Source organism: Chrysochloris asiatica, unplaced genomic scaffold (assembly GCF_000296735.1).
Source record: "Chrysochloris asiatica unplaced genomic scaffold, ChrAsi1.0 scaffold00018, whole genome shotgun sequence".
Taxonomy (NCBI): domain Eukaryota; kingdom Metazoa; phylum Chordata; class Mammalia; order Afrosoricida; family Chrysochloridae; genus Chrysochloris; species Chrysochloris asiatica.
Window position 1 is genome coordinate 11,874,179 of NW_006408536.1, and position 22,406 is coordinate 11,896,584.

Genomic DNA, 22,406 nt, shown 5'->3' on the forward strand with positions numbered 1-22,406 from the left:
CAACAACAAATTTCTAGTGAACAGTGTGTTAACAGCCATAATATACGCATACAAATGGTACAACAATCCCAGTGCAGAGGCAACAAAACCTCAACATTCTACCTAAAGAAAGATTTTATAATGAAGTGATGTTTATGCTGAGTTTTGAAGACTGAGGAAGAAAAAAACTAGACAGAAAATAGGAGCGAAAGAGAAAAACAAGCAAATGAGTAAAGGCATGCCTTACAGCGAACTATTATGAAATGCTTCAACAGTAATAGTAGTAATTTCAGAACCTGTCTAACTTCAGAGCGAATAATGCAAATCAAGATCTCTCTGAGATGGAAGTCAGACATACCTCCACTTTCCCACCTTTTGACCAATTCTGATACCAGCTGTCCCTCCCTTGGCATGCTCTCTCTTTGTTTAATAATCTGTTGCAATGGCCACACAAAATTCAGGAACTGCTTGCATAGCATTTACATTCAAGTGGTTTATTAAGGAAGCAATAGGGTACAACAGGCTACACAACTCAAGAAGAGGATCAGAAAGAATGTAGGCAGTCTCCATTCATCAATTCAGGACAGACCTCTGGGCTCCTCTGGGCCATGCAGGCCTCCTCTCTGCTCCCTCAGACAGGCTCCTCTTGGCCCTGCCTATCACCACCCACTCTACCACAGGACCCCTTCTGGACTTCTCACTGCCTTCAGTGTTACAGCCAGTGTCACCCACGTTACAGGTCTTGTAGGAGATTCCTTGCTTCTTCTGTCTCTGCTTTCATCTTTCATCTTACTGCTTCTCTTCCTGCTTCCTCCTGTCTAAAATACCTCTCTGGAATTGGCTGCATATATACACAATTCCTTGTCAATTTCAAGGCATGGCCCCACCCAATAGGAGGGCAACAAACTGGCCATTACCCTCTCAGTCGGCCAGAGACACCTCATTTGCATGGTGACATGTTGTTGTTGTTAAGTGCCCATGAGTTCCTTCCAACTCATGATGGTGGTGGTAGTATGCCTTGGAGTCCCTTCTGACTTACAGCAACCCTGCATAGGGTTTCCGAAGCTATAACTCTTCACGGGAGCATATAGCCTCATCTTTCTCTGGCAGAACGGCTGGTAGTTTCAAACTGTTGACTATGAGGTTAGTAGTCCAACTAGTGAGGGTTTCTGTGGAATGATTGGTGGATTTGAACTGTCGACTTTGCTTTATTCTACAGCACCACACCAGGTCTATAGTCATGTCATTTGCATAGTACGTTGACCCCTCCCTACATACCAGTCATGGGGCAGGGGTAAGCCCAGGAACAGACAAAAAGTGTCAAATCACAAGTTGTTTACAGCTTACCCAGGAATGTCAATCAACCTGGAAAAAGGTAGCAAACCTTCTATGGTGGAAAACTAGGGCAAAAATAACTGCTCAGGTCTTAGGGGAAAAAATCTCTCAAGCTGTTTTTCCAAAGAACCAAGGCAAAAGGACACATAAAGGAATCCATTTCACAACAACCATACAAGGCACAAAATGAGAAACTGCTTTTGTTTTTAAGATACTGAAAATATACAACTGATATCTAGTATCCTTATACCTAGTAAATTCTTCTCTGGCCTCATTTCCCACCACTTGCTCATGAGGCCAGAGAAGAATACTAGATATAAAGATCTTCCTTCTGCTAAGCAAAGGAATCTGACAGTATCCCAAAGGCTAGAGCTAGACACTGATGTCTAGAATCAGACTTACATTTTAGAAGGCTTGCTTGGCAGCTGTAGTGGATAAGTGAGGCTGGTGCTGAGACCAGAAGCAGGGAAATGGATTCACACAGCTCTTCCAGGAGAACAAGAGAGAAGTGATGAAGGTCTGCGGTATGGCAGAGGCACAGCTACAAGAGAAGCATAAAGGAAGACTATCCAGACCTTGTTGTTGTTGTTAAGTGCCGTCGCGTCGGTTCCAACCCATAAGGACCCTGTACAGGGTTTCCGAGGTTGTAAATCTTTACAGGAGCAGAAAGCCTCATCTTTCTCCCGTAGAGCGGCTGGTTGCTTAGAACTGCTGACCTTAAGGTTCACAGCCCGATTCGTAACCAGTACGCTACGCTACCAGAGCTCCTTATATGAGAAGTGAGAGAGGGATGTGAAGGACTAAAGGATGACTGCTAACAGAGTTCTGGCTTCTCTATTTGGTTGGTTAATGGAAGCCTTTACCAAGAGCAGAAACAGTGCAGGAGGGAGTAGTACACTCCACCAGAGCCCCTTAAAGCCCTTATTTATTGTTATTGCTATTGTTACATGCTGTTAAGTAGGTCAGACTCATAGCTACCCTCTACAGGGTTTCCAACGAGCGGCTGGTGAGTTTGAACCACTGACCTTGCAATTTAAACTGACCTTGGGGTTCAATGCTTATCCTAGGATGCCACAACAGAACTCCAAAGTCATAACTAAAGCATAGTAAATACTATTAGGTATTGAAGTGAAAATAAGCTATGTAATTTTAAAAATTAAATGCTGACCCTTTAGCAAATTTAATTTTAATAATTAATTATCAATAAAAGAGAAAGATTATAGAAAAAGTGCATTCTAGAAACTTTTTATACAGAACATCATATAAATGCTTTTTTTACATATATATAAATTCTTTTAAATATATACCAGTAAGTCAGAAAGTATTGTTACTTGGGCTCCATTTCATACAGGCACAGATTTATCCTAAATAAAACATGTCTAAATATATCTCAGTGGTTGGTAGATGGTTGCAAATAAGTTCTCTCATCAATGCACTTCTCTTAATCTCATTAAGCTGCCTTCAAAAAAACAGAAAACGGTCCACAACTACCATTTGGACATGGTGTAAATCTAAGAGTGCAGTATTCTTCGGGGAAGGGTTAGAGATAGAAACTCCACCTTCAGAAGTGTATAGACCTAGATGAAGGGTGTGTTGAGAAACAGTAGCTTCACATTTTGATATTTTTGTTTAATAAAGGTTTCTATGATTTGGTAGCAATACTTTCTGATTTACCTTCATATGTAGAAAAATAGCATCTGTAGAACAGATCATTTTAATTGTTATTTATCCTTTTTTCTATTTTATGAAGTCAATAATAAATAATGAGCATGTATTGTTTTTATAAAGTAAAACACAAAATTATTTTTAAATTATTTCCTTTAATAAAAAAATGAAAGACTACATAACTAAATCAAAATTAAAGTATTTTTAAGTATCATTATTCTAAACTGAAAGCCTAAGATTATGCAGACATCTGTCCCTAAAACAGATGTTTGCCCAACTGCCTCATCCCTGTCTAAAATGCAGCCAAGTGGCATCCAAAGCAATATCAGTCATGGTGACAGACATCTGGACTTATGCAGAGCTGGGGGGCTAATAGTTTGCTCGTATGTGATTGAAATATAGTACAGTAAGGTGGGAAGGCTGGACTAAAAAGGGAAAAGAAATGTTTAGGACATCAGTGTAGAAAGCCATTTTAGATTTGGGGGGAACATAACACAATGAGGTTAAATTGTTCCTCCTTGGATACAGATCTGTCTTGCCATGAGCATATAGCTAAATTTTCAAGGACACCATAATTCACTTAAGGAGCTCTGGTAGCAGAGTGGTTACGAATCAGGATGTGAACCGTAAGGTCAGCAGTTCGAAACTGCCAGCTGTTCCACGGGAGAAAGATGAGGCGTTCTGCTCCCGTAAAGATTTACAGCCTCTGAAACCCTGTACAGGGTCGCTATGAGTCGGAACCGACTCCACGGCACACAGCCACCATAATTCAGTTATCACACAAATGGCCCCACAAACATAAGACCCCAAGACATCAACTCAGGGGAAAAAGTTATGTAAATGATGACATATGCTGGTAAGTATGTGACTCTGTATATATTGGTGGTGTTGTTAGGTGCCACAAAGTCGGTTCCTACTCATTGTGTCCTTACATACACCAGAATGAACCACCATCCTCACAATTGTATGGTTATGCCCATTGTTGCTGCCACGATGTCAATCCATCTCGTTGAGGGGCTTTCTCTTTTTTGCTGACTTTCCACTTTACCAAGCATAATGTCTTTCTGACAACATGTTAAAAGCATAAAAGGCAAAGTGTTGTGATTCTCATTTCTAAGAAGCATTCTGGCTGCACTTCATCCAAGAAAGATTTGTTGTTCTGGCAGTCCATGGTAATTTCAATAGTATTCACCCAAACCATAATCCAAATGCATTGATTTTCTCCAGTCTTCCTTATTCACTGTCCAAACCATGGCTTGGGATCAGGTGCATCTTAGTCCTCAAAGTGACATTTTTGGTCGTGAATACTTTAGAGAGGTCATTTCGGTTTTCACTTTCTTTACATTATGGTTCAACCCATACTGAAGGCTATAGTATTTGGAAATTTACATATAGGTTTTAGTAATTTGCTCACCAAGACTCTAGAAAATGCCAGCTGACTATTTAAAGTCTGCTTAAAGCTAAATCCTCCATAGTTTGCTTAAGTTACTATCCAGTTTGTTGAGGTTAATTATCCTTATAACTTAGGTATTAATGAGGAAACTGGGAAAGTAATATGTGAAGATGACAAAATCTGAAGAAAACGTTTAATGTATTAAACCCTTTCATAGATAAACTCTCCTTGTGTCAAAACATCCACTATTTGCAATTGGTGTTTTGAACACAGCTATAAGAACAAATCTGAACTGTAAAACTGGCCAATATGTAATGATCTAAAGTGGAGTACAAATGACTTGTCTCAGTTAACTACTAATGTGTGACAAACTATCCCCAAACTCGGTGACTTCAAATAATAAGCACTGACATTATTGCTCACAAAACCTTAAGTAATCTGAGTGGTCCTTCTGCTCTCCCTGTGCCTACAGTCAGCTGTGGGTGGCGTTGGCAGGTCTCCTGATCTTGACTTGGCACTCTCCTATGTTTGAGGGTTGGCTAATCTACAATAATTTTGAGTGGATAAAATTATTCTCCTCCTTATGTCTTTCATTTCCCAGGATGGTAGGGAGCCAAATTTGTTCTCATTATAGCAGGACTCCAATGTAGAGTAGAGAACCCAAGACCACTAGACTCAGAACTGGCACATTAACACTTCCACTACATTCTATTGGCCAAAGAAAACCACATATCCAGCCCATATTCAACACGGGTTGTCATGAATGGAACCGCATCTCCCCAAAATATATGTGAGCTTGGCTGGCCATGATTCTCAGTGATTTAGCATAGAATACTGTAATGTGGCAGTTATGTAATGATCCCCCCATGATGTGACCTGATGTGATTGAAGGTGGGATGCAACACCTGTAATCCAATCGCAGCCCTGATCCAATGTAAGGGAAGTCTCTCTGTGATATGATCTGCAATATCTTTTACTTACAAGAGATAAGTGGAGAGAGAGGTAAACAAACATCAGCGGGACCTACTACCACCAAGAAAAAAGAGCCATGAGTGGAGTGAGTGCCCTGGACCTGGGATCCCATCTCTGTGAAGCTCCTAGATCCAGGGAAAAATTGATACCAAGGCACATGGAGCTCTCCAGGAATGCTGGGCTTACAGATGCCAAAAGAGACAAGGTCCTTTCTCCAGAGCCAGTGCTCTCAACTGGGACTTGTAGCCTCCTAAACTGTGGAAGAATATATTTCTGCTTGTTAAAGCCATCCACTTGTGATATTTCTGTTATAGCAGCACTAGGTTACTAAGACAGGAGTGAAAAAATACTCTACCTCTTGGTAAGAGGAACTGTAAAGACCCATTGAAAGAGTGTGTGTGTATGTGTGTGTACACACATATACATATATGTAATGCACTGGACTACAAGATTGGTTTGAACCACAAGGTCAGCTGTTCAAGCTCACCAGCCACTCCTTGGAAACCCTATGCAGAAACCGACTCATAGCAACCCTGCATAGGGTTTCCAAGAAGCAGCTGGTGGGTTTGAACTGCCCCTTGTGATTCACATTCCAGTGCTGATCCTACAGTGTCACACTAGTAGTGTGCGTACATGTATACATGTCTATGTATAATGAGTGAAGAATTGAGGCCAATTTTGTAATAATCTATCATATGCATAAGCCAAACAGAATAGAACATCCAAGGCAAATATTGTGGAACAAACGAAAATACCAGGGTATCATGGTCAATGAGATAGACTACCGTTTTCTTCTTGTATGATGACCTGTGATAAAAGAAAGCAGTGCTGTTCAGCAGAGGAAGAAAGGTCTGTACCCTCACCGCATCCCAGCCAAATACGAACTCCATCGGTATCATTTTTTACCTAAGTCTGACCTTGAAAGCTATTTAAAATATAACAGAGTTCTTCCTATTGAAAATCATATACATCTATTGACTATTCTTTTGTTAAAGAAAAGGAATGTATTATTTTACTCAGCGTAATGTTGTTGGTATGATTATATGATGTTTTAAATTCTGGCACTATTAAGAGTGATTCAGATATTAAATCTTTGCCAAGAAAAGTCCAATACTTGAGGCATTTTTTCCCCCCTAAATTATCCATTTAATCGCCCACTCCTTCCCGTTCCTTTGTTTTTGTAGTTACAGTCCAAGTAGGCAGCATTTGGGGTTCCTAAGCCATTTGAAAATCAAAAATAGTTGAGTCCAGAGTAATAATAAAAATATTCAACAAGCAGTATGGCATGGGCACTAGCCCATTAGAACATAACCTAGCACTAGATTTTTTTTATGAGTTCTACCACCACCTCCCCGCTTAGTAAAAGGGCTGAAAGATATCTCCCACTTCACCTCCAGTCAGAAGAGGGCACTTTATGAGGCCACTCGGAGGGTAAATACACACTCCCTGGAGCATGAGGGATACTGTGGGCTGTTGTGTGGAAAACCTAACGTACAGGAGACAGGCCAATGAATTTCTTTGATAGCTGAGGGAGAGGGCGCTGGCAGCATTAAGATTTGCCAGCACACCCAGGGTTTGTTAGGGAAAAGGTATGTTTCTCAAGGATCAGATATTGCCCCCCACTAGTCCTAGGGGGAGTCCTGGTGTGGCGCTGTGGGCTAATGCGTCAGACTGCAAAGTCAGTTTGAACTGCAAAGTCGGTGGTTCAAGCTCACCAGCTGCTCCTTGGAAACCCTAAGCAGGGTCGGAATCAACTTGATGGCACTTAACAACTACAGTCCTGGTGTGGTGCTGTATAATAATTACTGGACTGCTAACTCCAAGGTTGGCGGTTCAAACCCATCAGTCGCTCCATGTAAACACTATAAAGGATAATTATGAGTCAGAACCAACTCAAAGGCACTAACAGCAACAACAGAAGTTGTTACATACCTTGGACATGTTACATGCTTTGGATATGCTTGTACAGCACCTGGAGGATATCATGCTTATTAGAGGGTCAATAAAAAAGAGAAAGACCCTCAGCAAGATATACAAGCACAGTGGCTGCAACAAGGAGTTCAAGCATGACAACAATTGTGAGGTTGGCACAGGACCTGGGCAATGTTTCATTCTGTTGTCCACAGGGTTGCTGTGAGTCCGAACGGACTCCATGGCATCTAACAACAGCAAGACAGAGTCAGTATGGGTCATCAGAGACCCCTGGAGAAATGAACACAAGTCAGCGGAGAGAAGTTGTAAGTACTGCCAGATTACCAGGGGTTGAAAAAAGATCAGGAACCAAGTGGAGGAGAAATGCATTCATCCTTACAAAGAGAACTACAAGGAGAGATCCCAAGCAATCAGAGCTCTTGCTACTGAGCACCAAAGCGCCCACAAGAGATCAATTCATGTTTAAAGCCTGCAGTCAGGCCCAGAAAGTACTAACAAGTTTAGCATTGTACCAATCAACTAAGACCTTTCCTGCTTGGTTGGTACAATTGGTACAATGCTAAACCTTTCTTTCCTCCATCTCTTGTACTCCAACTCTGAAAGACCAAGGCCTCCACTTAATGAGATGTTATTGTTTATAGCTGCTGTCAAGTGGATCAAGTCGTGTGTGCAGGGCAGAACTGTTCATCAGGGTTTTCAAAGCTGTGACTTTTCAGGCTTACCTTCAGAGGAACCTCTAGATGGGTTACAACCACCAACCTTTGGGCTAGGAGTCGAGCACTTAACCATTTGTGCCACCCAGAGACTCCACTTAATGAGATGCTTCTGTTGTTGTTGTTAAGTGTCGTCAAGTTGGTTCCGATGCATAGCACCCCTGCATAGGGTTTCTGAGGAGCAGCTGATGACCTTGAACCTCCGAACTTGTGGATCAAACTGACTTTGCAATGAAGCCCATTAACCCACAGTGCCACACCAGGGCTCCACTTAATGAGACAGGGTCGAAAAAACGTAAGCAAAGATGGGAAAAGCAAGAAGTTAATTACAACACCCTTCTCAACTGCTTGTTTCCTACCAGCCACAGTTGGGAGAGGGGGAAAGGCCTCTTCCTTCAATCAGTTTGGAAGTTTGACTATACATGGGACTGGACAGTTTCATTACTGCCAAGTATAGAGAAAAGTCACAGATGGCCTCTAATTGTCACCTGAAGCAGCAGAAAATGTAAAACAAAACCAAAAACCAACCTACAGGAAACAAAGATAAGATTGCTTTAAAATTATATACCACTCTTGTTCCTTCTTTGACTCACCTCCCTTGGGGATAACATTATAGCAGAGAAAGCAAGAATAGATAAGAAAGCAGTTAATTATATAATAACAGGTAATGCGTGGTAGGAACATGAAAACAAAAAGGGGTAGGGTACAGAGGGATGTGTGATACTTAAGGTTTTGTGTCAATTTGACTGGGCCAGGATTTTTAGTGGTTTGACAGTTAAGGCATAGGACTGTCCCATGATGAGATCTAATATAATGTCATCAGTTCCATGATGAGATCTGCTATGAGCAGCCAATCAATTGAAAGGAAGTTTTCTCGGGAATGCGGCCTGCTTCAGATATATTGGACATACGGGCAAAGCTTGATTGCTTTTATACTGGGTCTGAATCCTGTATCTGGTTTGTCATTTGACCTCCAGTTCTTGGGCTTGAACCAGTGGCCTGTTCTAGTGCCTACCGATCTTGGGCGTCATCAGCAGCCTACCAGCCCAATGTGTAACACACTATACTATTCCGACTCATAGCTGCCAGTGGCTTTGAACCGACAGCCTTGCAGTTACCAGTCCAGTGCTTATCCTACAGCACCCCACCAGGACTCCATAATGAACCATAGCTACATTTGATTTCAAAGCCTTCTCTGCTATAAGGCAGAGAGTCACATTTTTTTTTTCTTAAAGAAATACTAACAGTAATTTTATTATTTTTCTACTAACCATTATCATTCAAACAATAACTGGATGAGGTCAAATCTTATACCATTTACAATCTTGGACTGCTAAAATACATCTATCTGATCTGTTTTCCTACATATTATTCTAAAGCCTAACTGAAAATAAATCATTTTTTAGAAACCTACTTACCTTAACATGTGGATTTTTATCGTGATACGGATATTTTTGTCCAATACGTAGTCTAAGTGGTTTCATACCACATTCAGCCCTAGTGATTTTCAGTAAAAATGAAAAAGCTCTTCATAAGTAGTTGAGAAGTCTTAAAGTGAATTTGACTATTTTGTTGTTCTATGAAACAAAGAATGGTCTTGAACTGTAATATTTTAACACCATCTAACCAGAGGCCAGGATGGCCAAACTTCGTCTCTCATACTTCGGACATATTGTCAGGAGGCACCAGTCACTGGAGAAGGATATCATGTTTGGTAGGGTGAAGGGTCAGAGAAAAAAAGACCCCCAACGAGATGGACTGGCCAAGTGGCAGCATCGATGGACTCAAGCGTGGCAACAGTAGTGAGGTTGGCCCAGGATCGGGCAGTGTTTCATTCTGCTGTGCATAAGGTCGCTATGGGTGGGTACCGACTTGATGGCACCTAACAATAACAACAACAACAACCAGAGGCACAAGGAGCCCTAGTAGCGTAGTGGTTACGAATCGGGCTGCTAACCTCAAGGATGGCAGTTTGAAACTACCAGCCATTCCGTGGGAGAAGATGAGGCTTTCTGCTCCTGAAAAGATTTGTTGTTGTTAAGTACCTGCAAATCTTTATGGGAGCAGAAAGCCTCATCTTTCTCACATGGAACAGCTGGTAGTTTCAAACTGCCGACCTTCACTGAGGTTAGCAGCCTGATTCGTAACTACTACACTACAGCCTCAGAAACCCTGTGCAGGGTGTATGAGTCAGAACCTATTCTTTGTTACTTAACAACAACAACAACAACCACGGGCATGAAAGGGAATCAAGTTTATGCCAGACCAAGTACCTACAGTGAGGTAAAAGCATTCACCTCCAACATTTCAACAGGGTTGAACTCCATGCTTCTCACTAGCAATATTGTATTAATGCTGTGGAAAATCACTTACTTAACTAAAAATATGTATTATTGATTTTAGGCTGGTCAAGGTTGAAACTGACTCCTGGTGTGGCGTTGTAGGATCAGCACTGGACTGTGAACCCCAAGGTCAGCAGTTCAAACCCACCAGCTACTTCTTGGAAATCGCTATGACTTGACGTGCAACAAGGTTGAAATAGACATTGATACTATTTCAACTTCACCTCTAAGCTCAGAACTAGGTTTGCATTTGATTTTCCAAGATAAGAATTTGTTTTGTGTGTACCTGACAGACAAAAAAAAAGTAAATTTAACAATCAGTTCTTTTCCAAAAAGAAGTATGTTCTACATATATATAGTAAACATCCTTTGCTGTCTAGTCGATTCCCACTCAGAGCAGCCCTATAGGAAGAGTAGAACTTCCCACAGGGTTTACAATGCTTTACAGAAGCAGACTGCCTGCTACATCTTTCACCCTCAGAGCACCTGGTGGGTTCAAACTGCCAACATATCAGTCAGCAACCAAGAGCTTAACCACTGCATCGTCAGACTCCTTTAAATACATGTACTGTAAACTAACACACTATAATATACTGTATACTACACATTTCATGTTTATATCATGTATCATTTGAAAGGAGTGAAATATCACAAGTTTATTCAAATGATATATAATATCTTAAGTCAATTCATACATATGAGTTCTGCAGAAAGTTTAAGTGGTCATCTTCACTGGGATATAATAAGCCGCTACAATGCAAAAGTTGATCCTAATGGCACCTAATGCAGCCCTGAAATTAATGTAGTCATTATTTTTCTCTTCTCCTATATAAAGTATTGAAGTAGTCACTGCTACTTCAAGCAATAATGCTGCAAGTTTCGATTGCTTTACCAATTAATAAAAAGGAATGAATAGTTTTTAAATGTTAAACTAGAGGGGAAAACCCTTATCATCCAATAACGAAACCTGAACAAATGTGCTTGTGATTACAAGAATGCCCTTCATTGATACATTATTCAAATTCCCCTACTGCATTCAAATTGTAATCTAAATCTCAATAAATAAGAAACTGCATGTGTAAAGGATGAAACTCTACTATGAAATAAGGAATTACAGGACAGTCTATTCAGCCCTAAGTATTTAGTTCAGGACAAGAAGTAGAGTAGGACACATTTCATTTAAATGACATAATTTAAACAGTGCTATCAAAATAAAACTATCCATAACCATTGAATTGATTCCAATTCACAGCACCTCTATAGAACAGGGCAGACTGCTCTATAGGATTTCCAGAATTGTGACCTTTATGGAAGTAAACTGCCACATCTTTCTTCTGCGGCTAGGCTGGTGGGTTCAAACTGGCATCCTTTCAGCTAGCATAGTACACTATGTGATTCCACCCATTCCATGAAAGAACGTTAACAAGTAACAGCATTCCCCTGCAAAATCAATGACTTTGGCAGTATCTTTCTAAACGATTTAGTAATGCCTTTTAATGTTACAAACATAAATATCTCATTGGACTGTAATTCCATTGCAGTTTGGTATTTCTGAGGCTGCCTAAAATTAAAAAGGTATCCAAGTGAAATGCAAAATCTCAGTGCCCAAAATGTGACATAATACTCCACCATTTAATTGTCTGCCTCACAGTACACTCTAGTTTTTTACTTCTAGGGTTTTTATTGTACTCTGGAAAGTGGTTTTAAAAACAGTGTGTGATCACTTCTCAGCCTTTCAGCTAACATCAAATATAAAATAACAGTATTCGGCAGTGCTGAAGTTCATATAAAAATAGCATCTTTCACAATTATAATGAAACTTACTCCTTTTATACAGGCTAACATAATGTATCAAAACATACTTCTGGACGTGGAGCAGTGCACATTTAATTCAGAAAATCATATTACAGGTGGTCATCTCAGGGTGAATTTCCAACCTTAGGAAAATAAAGTTGTTAATATGCACTTTTGCTGAATCAAGGCACTTTTCCACATGCAGCATGCAATTTAAACTAACTCTTCTTCAAATCAAGGTTTAAAATTATTTCAAGAGTCTCTTGCAAGACTCAAGCTTCACAGCTATTTCTGTAAGATGTTTTTCCTTCTCAAAACAGTCAAATCTTGATGAAAAGGCTGACTCTCCCAGGGGGCTTCAAAAAGTTCATGGGAAAAAAAGATGGAATTAAAAGACAAAGGATTCCCCCCCACACAGGCTTTCTGAAGCCCCCTTCATACATAAGGTATTTTTATTTGCTTGGTTTTCCTCCCCACCCCCACATTAGCTCTTTAGTTCAAAATGTCATCAATAATATGGTCTATGTTTTGTCTTAGCTGTAGGATGTGATCCAGCACAGGAAGTTTGAGACAATGATCCCTGCATTGGTGGAAGAGGTAGCAGTCCTCTTGATACTGGCCAGAAACCATGTCTCATTTCTTGCGTTTTTTTAAGTGGTGAATTCAGAGATCCTTGGGTTTTAGTAAACTGGTGAAAACTATAAAATAGAGACGAGAGAATGCATTTACCCATGGACTGCCATGGCGAGGCAGGATAGATCCTGAAGGAGCATGCTTCATAAAAGGTGGCTGCTGGGAATTCGGATAGCTAGGTGGTGAGAATGTCATGGGTGAAGGTGACATTTGGCTATAATCCACACGAGAACTACTTGAGGCTTGGAGTGAAACCTCCACTGGGGTTGGAGGTGTGGAGGCCCCATAATGTGGTTGTGAAGACATATGAAGAGATGCCACTGGTTGGCTTTGATATTCCTCAGGATGGAGGTGAACAGGTGCTAAGGCGGATGGCGGTTCGTTAGCATTTGCATATGAGTAATACCGAACAGGAACTATTATTAAATCGTTGCATTTTCTTGGTGCAATACTGAAGCTTTCCTGAAAAATGGAAGGAGGCTTTAGGTGAGACGATTCTGTTGGAGAAGCACAAAGAGTCTTACGTCGCCGTTTATGGTGCCTGCGTGGTGGTGGAGATGACATCTTGATGTGCTTCTTTGGGGAAATACGGCTCGTAAGGTGCTTGTCTCGCAACTTTGCTGGTGAGGCCGCACGATGGCAAGGTTTCCCGAGTGGGGCGCCGGTAACGTGCTTCCTATCGCTTTTATGACAGAGGTCAGTAGGAGCCTTTAAATCTCTTTCAGACAAATATGTTCGCTAACATCTTTCAATAGTGGTACACATAAAGAGAGAACCGCATCTTCGCTCCTCAATTCGCATCACAGGATAACTACAGCCTGGACAAACTTTCGTTCCTTCTTTTCCATATAAAACAGCACAGGCACAGCAAAACGCATGCTTGCAGGGAACTATTTGTCCGTAGATATTAATAGGTAATTCACACTTGTGACAGAAATGAACTGGTAAATCATCCTTTTTACCTACGATGTTTATCTTACAGTTCTCCAGATGCCCAAGACCATTTTTCTTCGTTCCCAACAGTTCACTTTTTTCAGTCATACCGTCCTTTTTAATTATCAAATCGTCACCGGAGGAAATCTTTATATTTCTTGACATTTGCGGTACAGATTTGGCTTTCTTCATCTGCAGACAAATGGACTTTAAAGGACTTTGTCTGAGACTATAAAAGCCACACAGCGATCTAGAACTACTAGCGCCTGGCAACCTATTATGAGCAGTAATCATGAGTCAAATGAAGAGCACCATGGCAGTGAGAGGAAAAAAACCGTGTGAAGTAACAAACGAGCGTTTATGTCCGGCGCGAATGCGCACCATCTTCCCAAGCCACACCATGCTGAGTCACACCCTCCCATCCTTTCCTTCTCCCACCTTTGTTGTTGTTGTTGTTATGTGCCGTGGAGTCGGTTCCGACCCATAGCGACCCTGTATAGGGTTTCCGAGGAGTGACTGGTGAGCTTGAACCGCCGACCTTGCAGTTCAAACGGCTTTGCAGTCTGTCACATTAACCCACAGCGCCACACCAGGTCTCCTATCCCACCTTTAGGGCCCCCCCTAAATGCATTGTTCTTTTGTTGCTTCCCCTAACCCACACTGGGTTTGGGGAAGTTTGGGCCAAGGGAAAAAAAGCTTCAGTGTTGAGGTTACTAAAGCTGATCTTTATGTACAAGAGTCAGTGGCCTTCAAGAAACAGATTCTAATGGGAAGAGAGGGCTGCGGGCAGCAGGGCACAGAACTAGTCAAAGAGTAAAACTCCCAGCAGCTCATCCCAGCAGAGAGCTGCCTTCTGGGATTTGTTTATTTCTATTTATCAGTTTTTGTAAACTGCCTTAAATCCTTGTTGTTGTTGTTGTTGTTAAGTGCCGTCGAGTCAGTTCCGACTCATAGCGACCCTGTACAGGGTTTCCAAGGGTGTAAATCCTTACGGGAGTAGAAAACCTCATCTTTCTCCCGCGGAGCGGCTGGTAGTTTCGAAACGCTGACCTGAAGGTTCGCAGCCCGATTCGTAACCACTACGCTACCAGAGCTCCTTGCCTTAAATCCTTACTTCGAATAAAGTTGTTGTTGTTGTTGTTAAGTGCTGTTGAGTCGGTTCCGACCCATAGCGACCCTGTACAGGGTTTCCGAGGGTGTAAATCATTACGGGAGTAGAAAGCCTCATCTTTCTCCCGTGGAGCGGCTGGTAGTTTCGAACCGCTGACCTTAAGGTTCGCAGCCCGATTCGTAACCACTACGTTACCAGAGCTCCTTATTTTACACACACACACCTTTAAGATTTTATGACTGCCGGATAATAAATTTAAAACTACATTTGTCTGGAGTAAGGGAATATAGCATGTCTCTTAACAGGAATGGTGTAAAATATAGTGAATATGGTCACTTTAGGGAACACAGTGGCTCCATAGGACAAGCAATGGACTGCAAACCACAAAGTCGGTGGTTCGAGTCCACCAGCCACTCTGCAGGAGAAAGATGAGGCTTTCTACTCCAGCCACATTTGACGGTTCCTCCTCCACTAAGTGGGGGCAGCCAGCCGCTGCACCCACCTCGCCCACACCGACTCAAAAGGAGTTGAGCCAGAGAAACCAGTCAGGACTTCTGGAGGTACCGGCGGGGGCCTGGGTTAAACCCAGTCAGGCCTGTTCCTACGGACAGAAGTGGAAGGCTGATTCCCTTCCAAGGTCTCACCTAGAGGCCTGTCAGGAACCTTCCTAAGGGGCGTGGAACAGCTATAAACTCCGTGTGATTCGTAGAGTGCAAGTAGCTGAAGGGCAGCTTGTCACGCCCGGTCTAAGTAGTCCCATGGCTCCAGCTACGGAATACTTAAGTGACATGGGAAATTCTCGTAGTGAGCCAACAACCTTAGAACCTATGTTAACAGATTTTTTTTAAAAAAAAAGGGAGGTCTGGTATGCAGGAGTGTGTAAGTGTGTCTGGTAGCGGGCTAGTTGCGAATCTCACATAGTTTAAGGAGACTGTCCTCTCTGCTGGCATGGAGTGCACTCTTAATTCGAAACTCTCCAAAGCTAAGAGACACTTGAAAATTCTCTCGAGAGAAACAGCAAAGTCTGGACGCCATCTGTCTGTTGTGAACGCACCGCCATGAGTGGCCTGCTGGCCGCTTGGACAGGTGGGCCCAGGAGCACAGTAACCGAACACTCCTAGCAGCTGCTAAGAATCTTTCCTTGGGAATCTTTGGTACTGTGTCTCCTGTACTCACTTCCGCCTTCACTTTGAGATCCCCTTTTGCTTTATTCTGGATGCACACATCAGGGCACGGTAGACAGGAAATAATTTCCTAAAAGTGCCCCTTCTGTTTCCGTTAAAGTTAACCTCTATATCTAAAATAAAATATAGGCCTCAATCTGAAAGGAAAGTGCTGTAAAGCATAATTCTAACTGGTTTCTATATGGGTTCCCTCCTATGACATCAAAGGAAATGGTGTTTTACTGTAATACAGCTTGGCCAATATACGATCTAGATGATGGGAAAAATAACCTTTAAATGGATCCTTAAAATTATTATACCATCTTACAGTTTGAATTATGAAACCACTGTGTCAGATTGTCTATTTGTTTGTAAAAATTACTATGTTTTTGGCCTGTATTTAAGGTTAAGAAACTGAAAACAACCTGGAATTCCAAGAATATGTAAATTACACCGCAAATATATACTATAATGCCCTTATACCGCTCATATGAATGCCATGCAGTGGGAAAACAAATACAGAGGAGTATTAGGTAAAAACCGTTCTAAGCAGGCCTGTACATGAATATACGAAGAGATAGAGATACAAATGGTTAATTTTTTGTGAAATACAGCTTTTGATTGTAACCTTGCTTATTACAACTTTTGGTACACCAGCAGCTAACATTAAAGAAAATTATAACTTGACCTAATGAACCTGCCTGGCCATATTCAGCCACCGAGGAAAGCAGTTTGGAAGTGATTTCTCTATACCATCCCCTTCTAGGGACCCATTTCGGTAGAGGGCTACCCAGAACCGAAGCAAGGTAATATCCCTTCTGCAGATGCCCATGGGATTGAATACGGAAGGGCAAGCTGTAGTATATTACTGCGCACATACTTCTTTCTCTATCTTGGACTTGTTAAATAGGAAAAATTCAAATACTTCTTATTGAGAGTGTTGTTGGGTCGGTTCTGACTCATGGTGACCCATGTGAATTTTCTGAGGAGCAGCTGGTAGGCTTGAACCATTGATCTTGTGGTTTAGACGGACTTGGTGGTCCAGTGCATTGACCCACAGTACCACACCAGGATGACCCAACCAAAATAACAAATTTAATAACCACTGTTTTTGCTACCCATCATCCTAATTGGACAGATATTCAGGTTCTGTTGACAATGCTCCTGACCAGCGATGAAAAAGGCTGGTCTGAGATAAGCATCCATGGAGAAAAAAACCTGAGCAGGACGCTGGCCCCAGTCAAGGCAATTCCTCTAACTGACACAAATTAAAATCTAAATTGGCCTGCCATGACTGGTGGTGGTGGTGGTTACGTGCCATGGAGTTGGTTCTGACGCATAGTGACCCTGTGCAGGGTTTCCCAGGTTGTGAATCTTTGTGGGAGCAGAGGGCCTCATCTTTCTCCTGTGGAACAGCTGGTAGTTTCAAACTGCTGCCCTTGCAATTCGCCGCCTGATTCATAACCACTACACTACACTGGAGCACTATAAAAGGTGCATTCTCGGAGGTCTGAAAAAGGGAGTTCCTGAACAAATAAAAACCTCGAACATGGTACATGCAGTTCAACAGAAGCCAACTGAGGACCCCTCTAAATTTTTTAAATGACTCTACCAGGCTTACTTGTACACAGACCTTGATCCTGAGAACTCAGCAAATATCCGAATGGTTAACATGATTTTTATCTTCCAAAGCACCCAGGATTTTTGAAAGAAACAGCAGAAATTCAACAGGGCAATTGGCATGAATCCATCCCAACTGGTGGACATCACCTTCGAGGTATTTAACAGCCAAGAGAAATCTCAGGCCGTAACTGTCTTCCTAAAAGACCACTAGAGGTAAGACTGTGGGACCCCAAGGAGGACCCCAGAAAGGAGCAAGGGCCTTAAGCAAGGACTGATGGTACTTATGCAAAAACCTGGACACTGAAAAAATAAATGCCCAAATCTCGGGGGAGGATCTAGCAGAAAAAGCCATCCTCAATAGATGGTTGAACAAATTTCATTGTCTGCAGAAGACTAACAGTGTCAGGGGGTCAGGGGCCCAGCATGATTTGGCATCAACCTCTGCTACCCCTATTACCCCCACCCACGGGACCTCACCTGAAAATAACAATGGGGGGCAGTGATGGTGATTGGGATCTCAGGGCAGCCTGAGGACCAGTTCTTCCTGAAACCCCTGGACTGCTTCATTGGGGAAAAGAAAATAACTGTCTGGTCCCCTTACTGGGTCAGGACCTGCTTCCAAAGTTGCAAGTTCAAACAGCTTTTGGAAACCAAAAGTCTGCAGATGGAGGTTCCTCCTCAGGAACATGCCTGGCAATTACTGATTCAAACTCCGGAAACCAGTCACATTGGCCTGAGGAAATAGACAAACAGGTAAACCCCTCATGTGGACTAGCGGAACTCTGGGAAGAGCCAGTGAGCATCCCCTGTCGAGGTCTGATTGAAGCCTGGAAACTGACCATCCCACAGAAACCAATATCCTCTCAGGAAAGAGGCCGAGAAATTGAACCTGACCAGCTTGTCCCCCTCCCCATCAAGTTGTCTCCCGGCTGCAAAAGAAGGGAAGTCTATGGCTCACAGCAGGGTGGATATGCAATACCAGGTTGGCAGGGTGGATAGGCAATACCAGGTTACTTTGCTGGACAATCCAAATATTACCCTGTGAATTATGGGGTGACTAAACCTGCCATCCTCCTCCCTGATGTGGCAACTGGCAGGCTGGACCATGATTGTATAGAAATCATTGACCAATTATTCTTTAGCCAACCTGATCTGTTTGACTATATCTGGGGGACTATTTGTGAACAGAAGTAGTTACATGGAAAAAGGGATTCGGATAGCAGGGTGTATGACAGTAATCTTACAGGACAGGGTAGAGGCAATAGCCCACCTGCCGGGGATCTCAGCTCAAAAAAGCTGAACTGATTGAACTGACAAGGGCATTAGAAATGTTGGCAAGACAAACTGAATGTGTACCCAGAGGGTTTGAAAGAGGGGTTAAAGGATGAAAAGTAGACGACAATGGAATTGTTCTGGTTGTGAGAAGTTAAAAGCTAAAAGTAATGGCAATAGAATGGTTCTGATCCTGTGAAAACTAGCGCCTGCTCTTCTTAAATGAGTCCATGAGATGACCCACTACAGGAAAGAGGCCCTGGCTTGGTTCATTAGGCCCTGTCTCTAGGACAAGAAGTTTTCAAGAAAAATCATTCAAGAGGTTAGCTCTGTTACCTGCCTCAAGAACAATCCCAAGACAGGCTGTCCTGCACCAATATCAAGGTAAACAACCCCGTGAAAATTAACAGGTTGATTTCATGCAGATGCCTTCAAGTAGGGGAATTAAATATTTGCCGGTTTTGTTTTTGTAGACACCTTTTCTGGTTGGGTAGAGGTTTTACCCCACCAGACCTAAGCACTTCAGAAATAGTGAAAATTCTTTTGAAGGAGACTACCTCCAAGTTTGGACTTCCAGAGTGTCCAAAGTGACAATGGAACAGCAAACACCTACGGATGAAATGGAGATTGCATCATACTCTAAAGAGACAAATGACAAAGCTGTCAGGGAATTTATCTGCACTGGGACCAGGTGTTGCCTTAGCACTGTTTCGAATTCAGGTAGCCCCCAGAAGTGGGCTTAAATTGAGCCCTTATAAAGTTGTATGCAGTAAACCTTCCCAGGCAGCTTCCCTCAACCCTCTACCTGACCTCAGCCAAGATTTAAAGGTGCAGCAGTATGCACAACACCTCCACCACACACTTTCTATTATTTGTAAAATTGCTCTTCCCAGGTCTGCTTCCGTCCCTACAGGTAACCTGACCCCTTCCAGCCTGGAGATCATATTCTGTTTAGAACATGGAGAGGCAGACCTGAAAACCAGTTAGAAAAAAGATGAACCCTGGGAAGTCCTTCTAGCCACCCTGTCAACTGTCAAGGTAGCCAGACTCAAAACTTGGACACAGTGGGACTCTCATAAGACATTATTCCTTTCAACTGGGATGAAAACATTTGAGTCTATTTAGCTCAGAGTGTAATAAATGTATCTGATTTGGTTTTCCTTTCTTGAGGGCATCCAGAAGCATCTGCAAAGATTACTGAGGACTAGAACAAGAAATTATCCCAAACCCAACAACCAAGGTAGAAGGAGTCCCCACCTGAATTCACCAAAACAGACTGGAGAAAGCCTCATCTCCGTGGGGAGCTGAAATTGACCCTACAAACCCTCATAAGGTAACATTGAGACATACAACCCGCCCTGCTTCAGCCACACCGGGAGCTGGCTGATCTACGCAGGGCTGAAGCATGAGGATGTCTGCCATTGGACTCATCTTAATTAGATTTTGGGGTGTGGGAAAGGGGGAAATCTGTGTAATCTATACACTCACACCACCAAGGTACAAACAGTAACCACGCTACTCTTCTATGTTGTTGTTGTGAAGTGCCATTGAGTCGGTTCCAACCCATAGCAACCCTGTATAGGGTTTCTGAGGAGCAGCTGGTAAGCTTGAACTGCCAACCTTGCAGTTCAAATGACTTTGCAGTCTGGTGCATTAACCCACAGTGCCACACCAGACTCCTACTCTTCTATAGTTGCTATAAAAGTGAGGTCACCCTCCTAGGTAACTGAATCTATAACCAATGGAACTGGGGTGGCCCTAACCCTTCTTGTGCGTCAATAGACCCAGATACGAAATGCCATCTATCAAAATAGATTAGCCCTAAACTACTTACTGGCTGCGGAGGGAGGACGGGTATGTGAGAAGGTTAATTTTGCTAACTGCTGCATACAAATAGATGACCGGAATCTGGCAGTAGAAGACCTTGTAAAAATGCAGAAAGTTGCCCATGTCCCTGTGCAAACCTGGAATGGGTGGAACCCACAGAGCCAATGGGGAGGGTAGTTATTCACCTTTAAAGGGTTCAAGACCCTTGTGGGTGGGATCCTGTTTCATTTGGAATTTACTTAATCAGTCCATGACTACTCCCACTAGCATTTGGGCCATAGGAACTGCCATTAAAGCAATAATCAATTGAAAAGGGCACTAACAATCCAAATCAATACCAAAATACCATTCCTTAGGCAACATTTAGATGATGCCTCTGGGGAAAAGATCCCAAAGGGCATCAAAGGGGGGAATGAACAGGAAAAGGTAGAAACATGAACTGTCTCTTCCCCACCCAAGAGACAAGCTAGAATGCTAATCAGGTCACCAAATGGGACCAATCCCCCGGTTTTCCTCCAGTCCTCAAACAGATCAGCACCCTAGCCCCACCCAAACTCTGACCCCATATAAGCCCATGTTGCCCTCCATTCGGTGCTCAGATCTGGAGAAATTAGCTCCTCTGAGCCAGCCCACTTAAAAATCTGGAACTCTGCTTCACCTCTCCAAGTGGCCTCAGTCTCTTGGACCACGGATCAAGAGCTGCTGTGACAGTCTCCAGCCTGGGGCTGCTGTAACAATAGTTTCGAACTGCTGACCTTGAGAGTAGCAACCCCACTCGTAACCATTACACTACCAGAGCTCCCTCATTAACATCATAGCAGTGAGGATTTAGAACACAGATGATAATTACATCAGAGCTAACCATATCATTTCACATCATGGGTTTGGTTGCATCAAATGAGATCTCATCATGAAGGTTATAGCTGCATCTTAACTGCTAAACTACTGAGAATCCTGGCCAAGTCAAGTTGCCACCAAATGCACCATTGCCCACCAATGCCCAAAGTCACTGCTGCCTCAACAAAGACACAAAAGTCACAGAAGATGCTGTTGAGTCCTAGCAGATAAAAGGACTTTCTTTGCCCTTTTATTTCACTCTATTGTATGAGACGGCACTTAACAACAACAACAACAACTGTATGGGTTACATTGCACTTCAGACTAATACTCCCCATACCTTGTTGAGATTTTTCTGATACTGGTCTTAAAATGTTTACTTGCTTTTAATGACTGCCTTCCCTGCCAAGTACTCAGGCAGTACAAGCTAATGGTGGTTGGTTTAAATTTGAAAAGACAACATCACTTCCTTCTAACATCTTCCTTTAGTCCTTGAATCTTTTCAGGATCCCAAAATGCTGTCTTTGCTTAGGATTCATCCTCCCCAGGGGGCAATTTCACCCTTCATGTGCAAATAAATTCCTTATGGGTCCATCTCCAGAGTCTCCAAACATACCTAAACTGTCTGGACACCAAGGCCAACATACTTTATTCTCTAAAATTAGGCTTCCTGTTGCATGGTGATTTCGTTTTTTAGATCATTTGAAATTTTGTTGACTTGAAAAAGCTTCTTCTTCTTTTTTTTTTAATTAAGCTGAAGTGATTCTTACAAAAGCCTGTTCTTTTCTGCCCCTATAATAAACAGGGATTCCAAATTCTGAGCAAAAATTGAAACATACAGGATGGCCACACATGTTGGCACTTTTCAATGGCTGGCTTGCT

The 22,406-nt window shown here is 42.5% G+C and overlaps 1 pseudogene; it reads right to left on the minus strand.

Moving 5' to 3' along the window:
* Positions 1-12,788: 12,788 nt before the first annotated feature.
* Positions 12,789-13,799, minus strand: LOC102812841 (annotated as a pseudogene).
* Between the last annotated feature and the right edge of the window lie 8,607 nt (positions 13,800-22,406).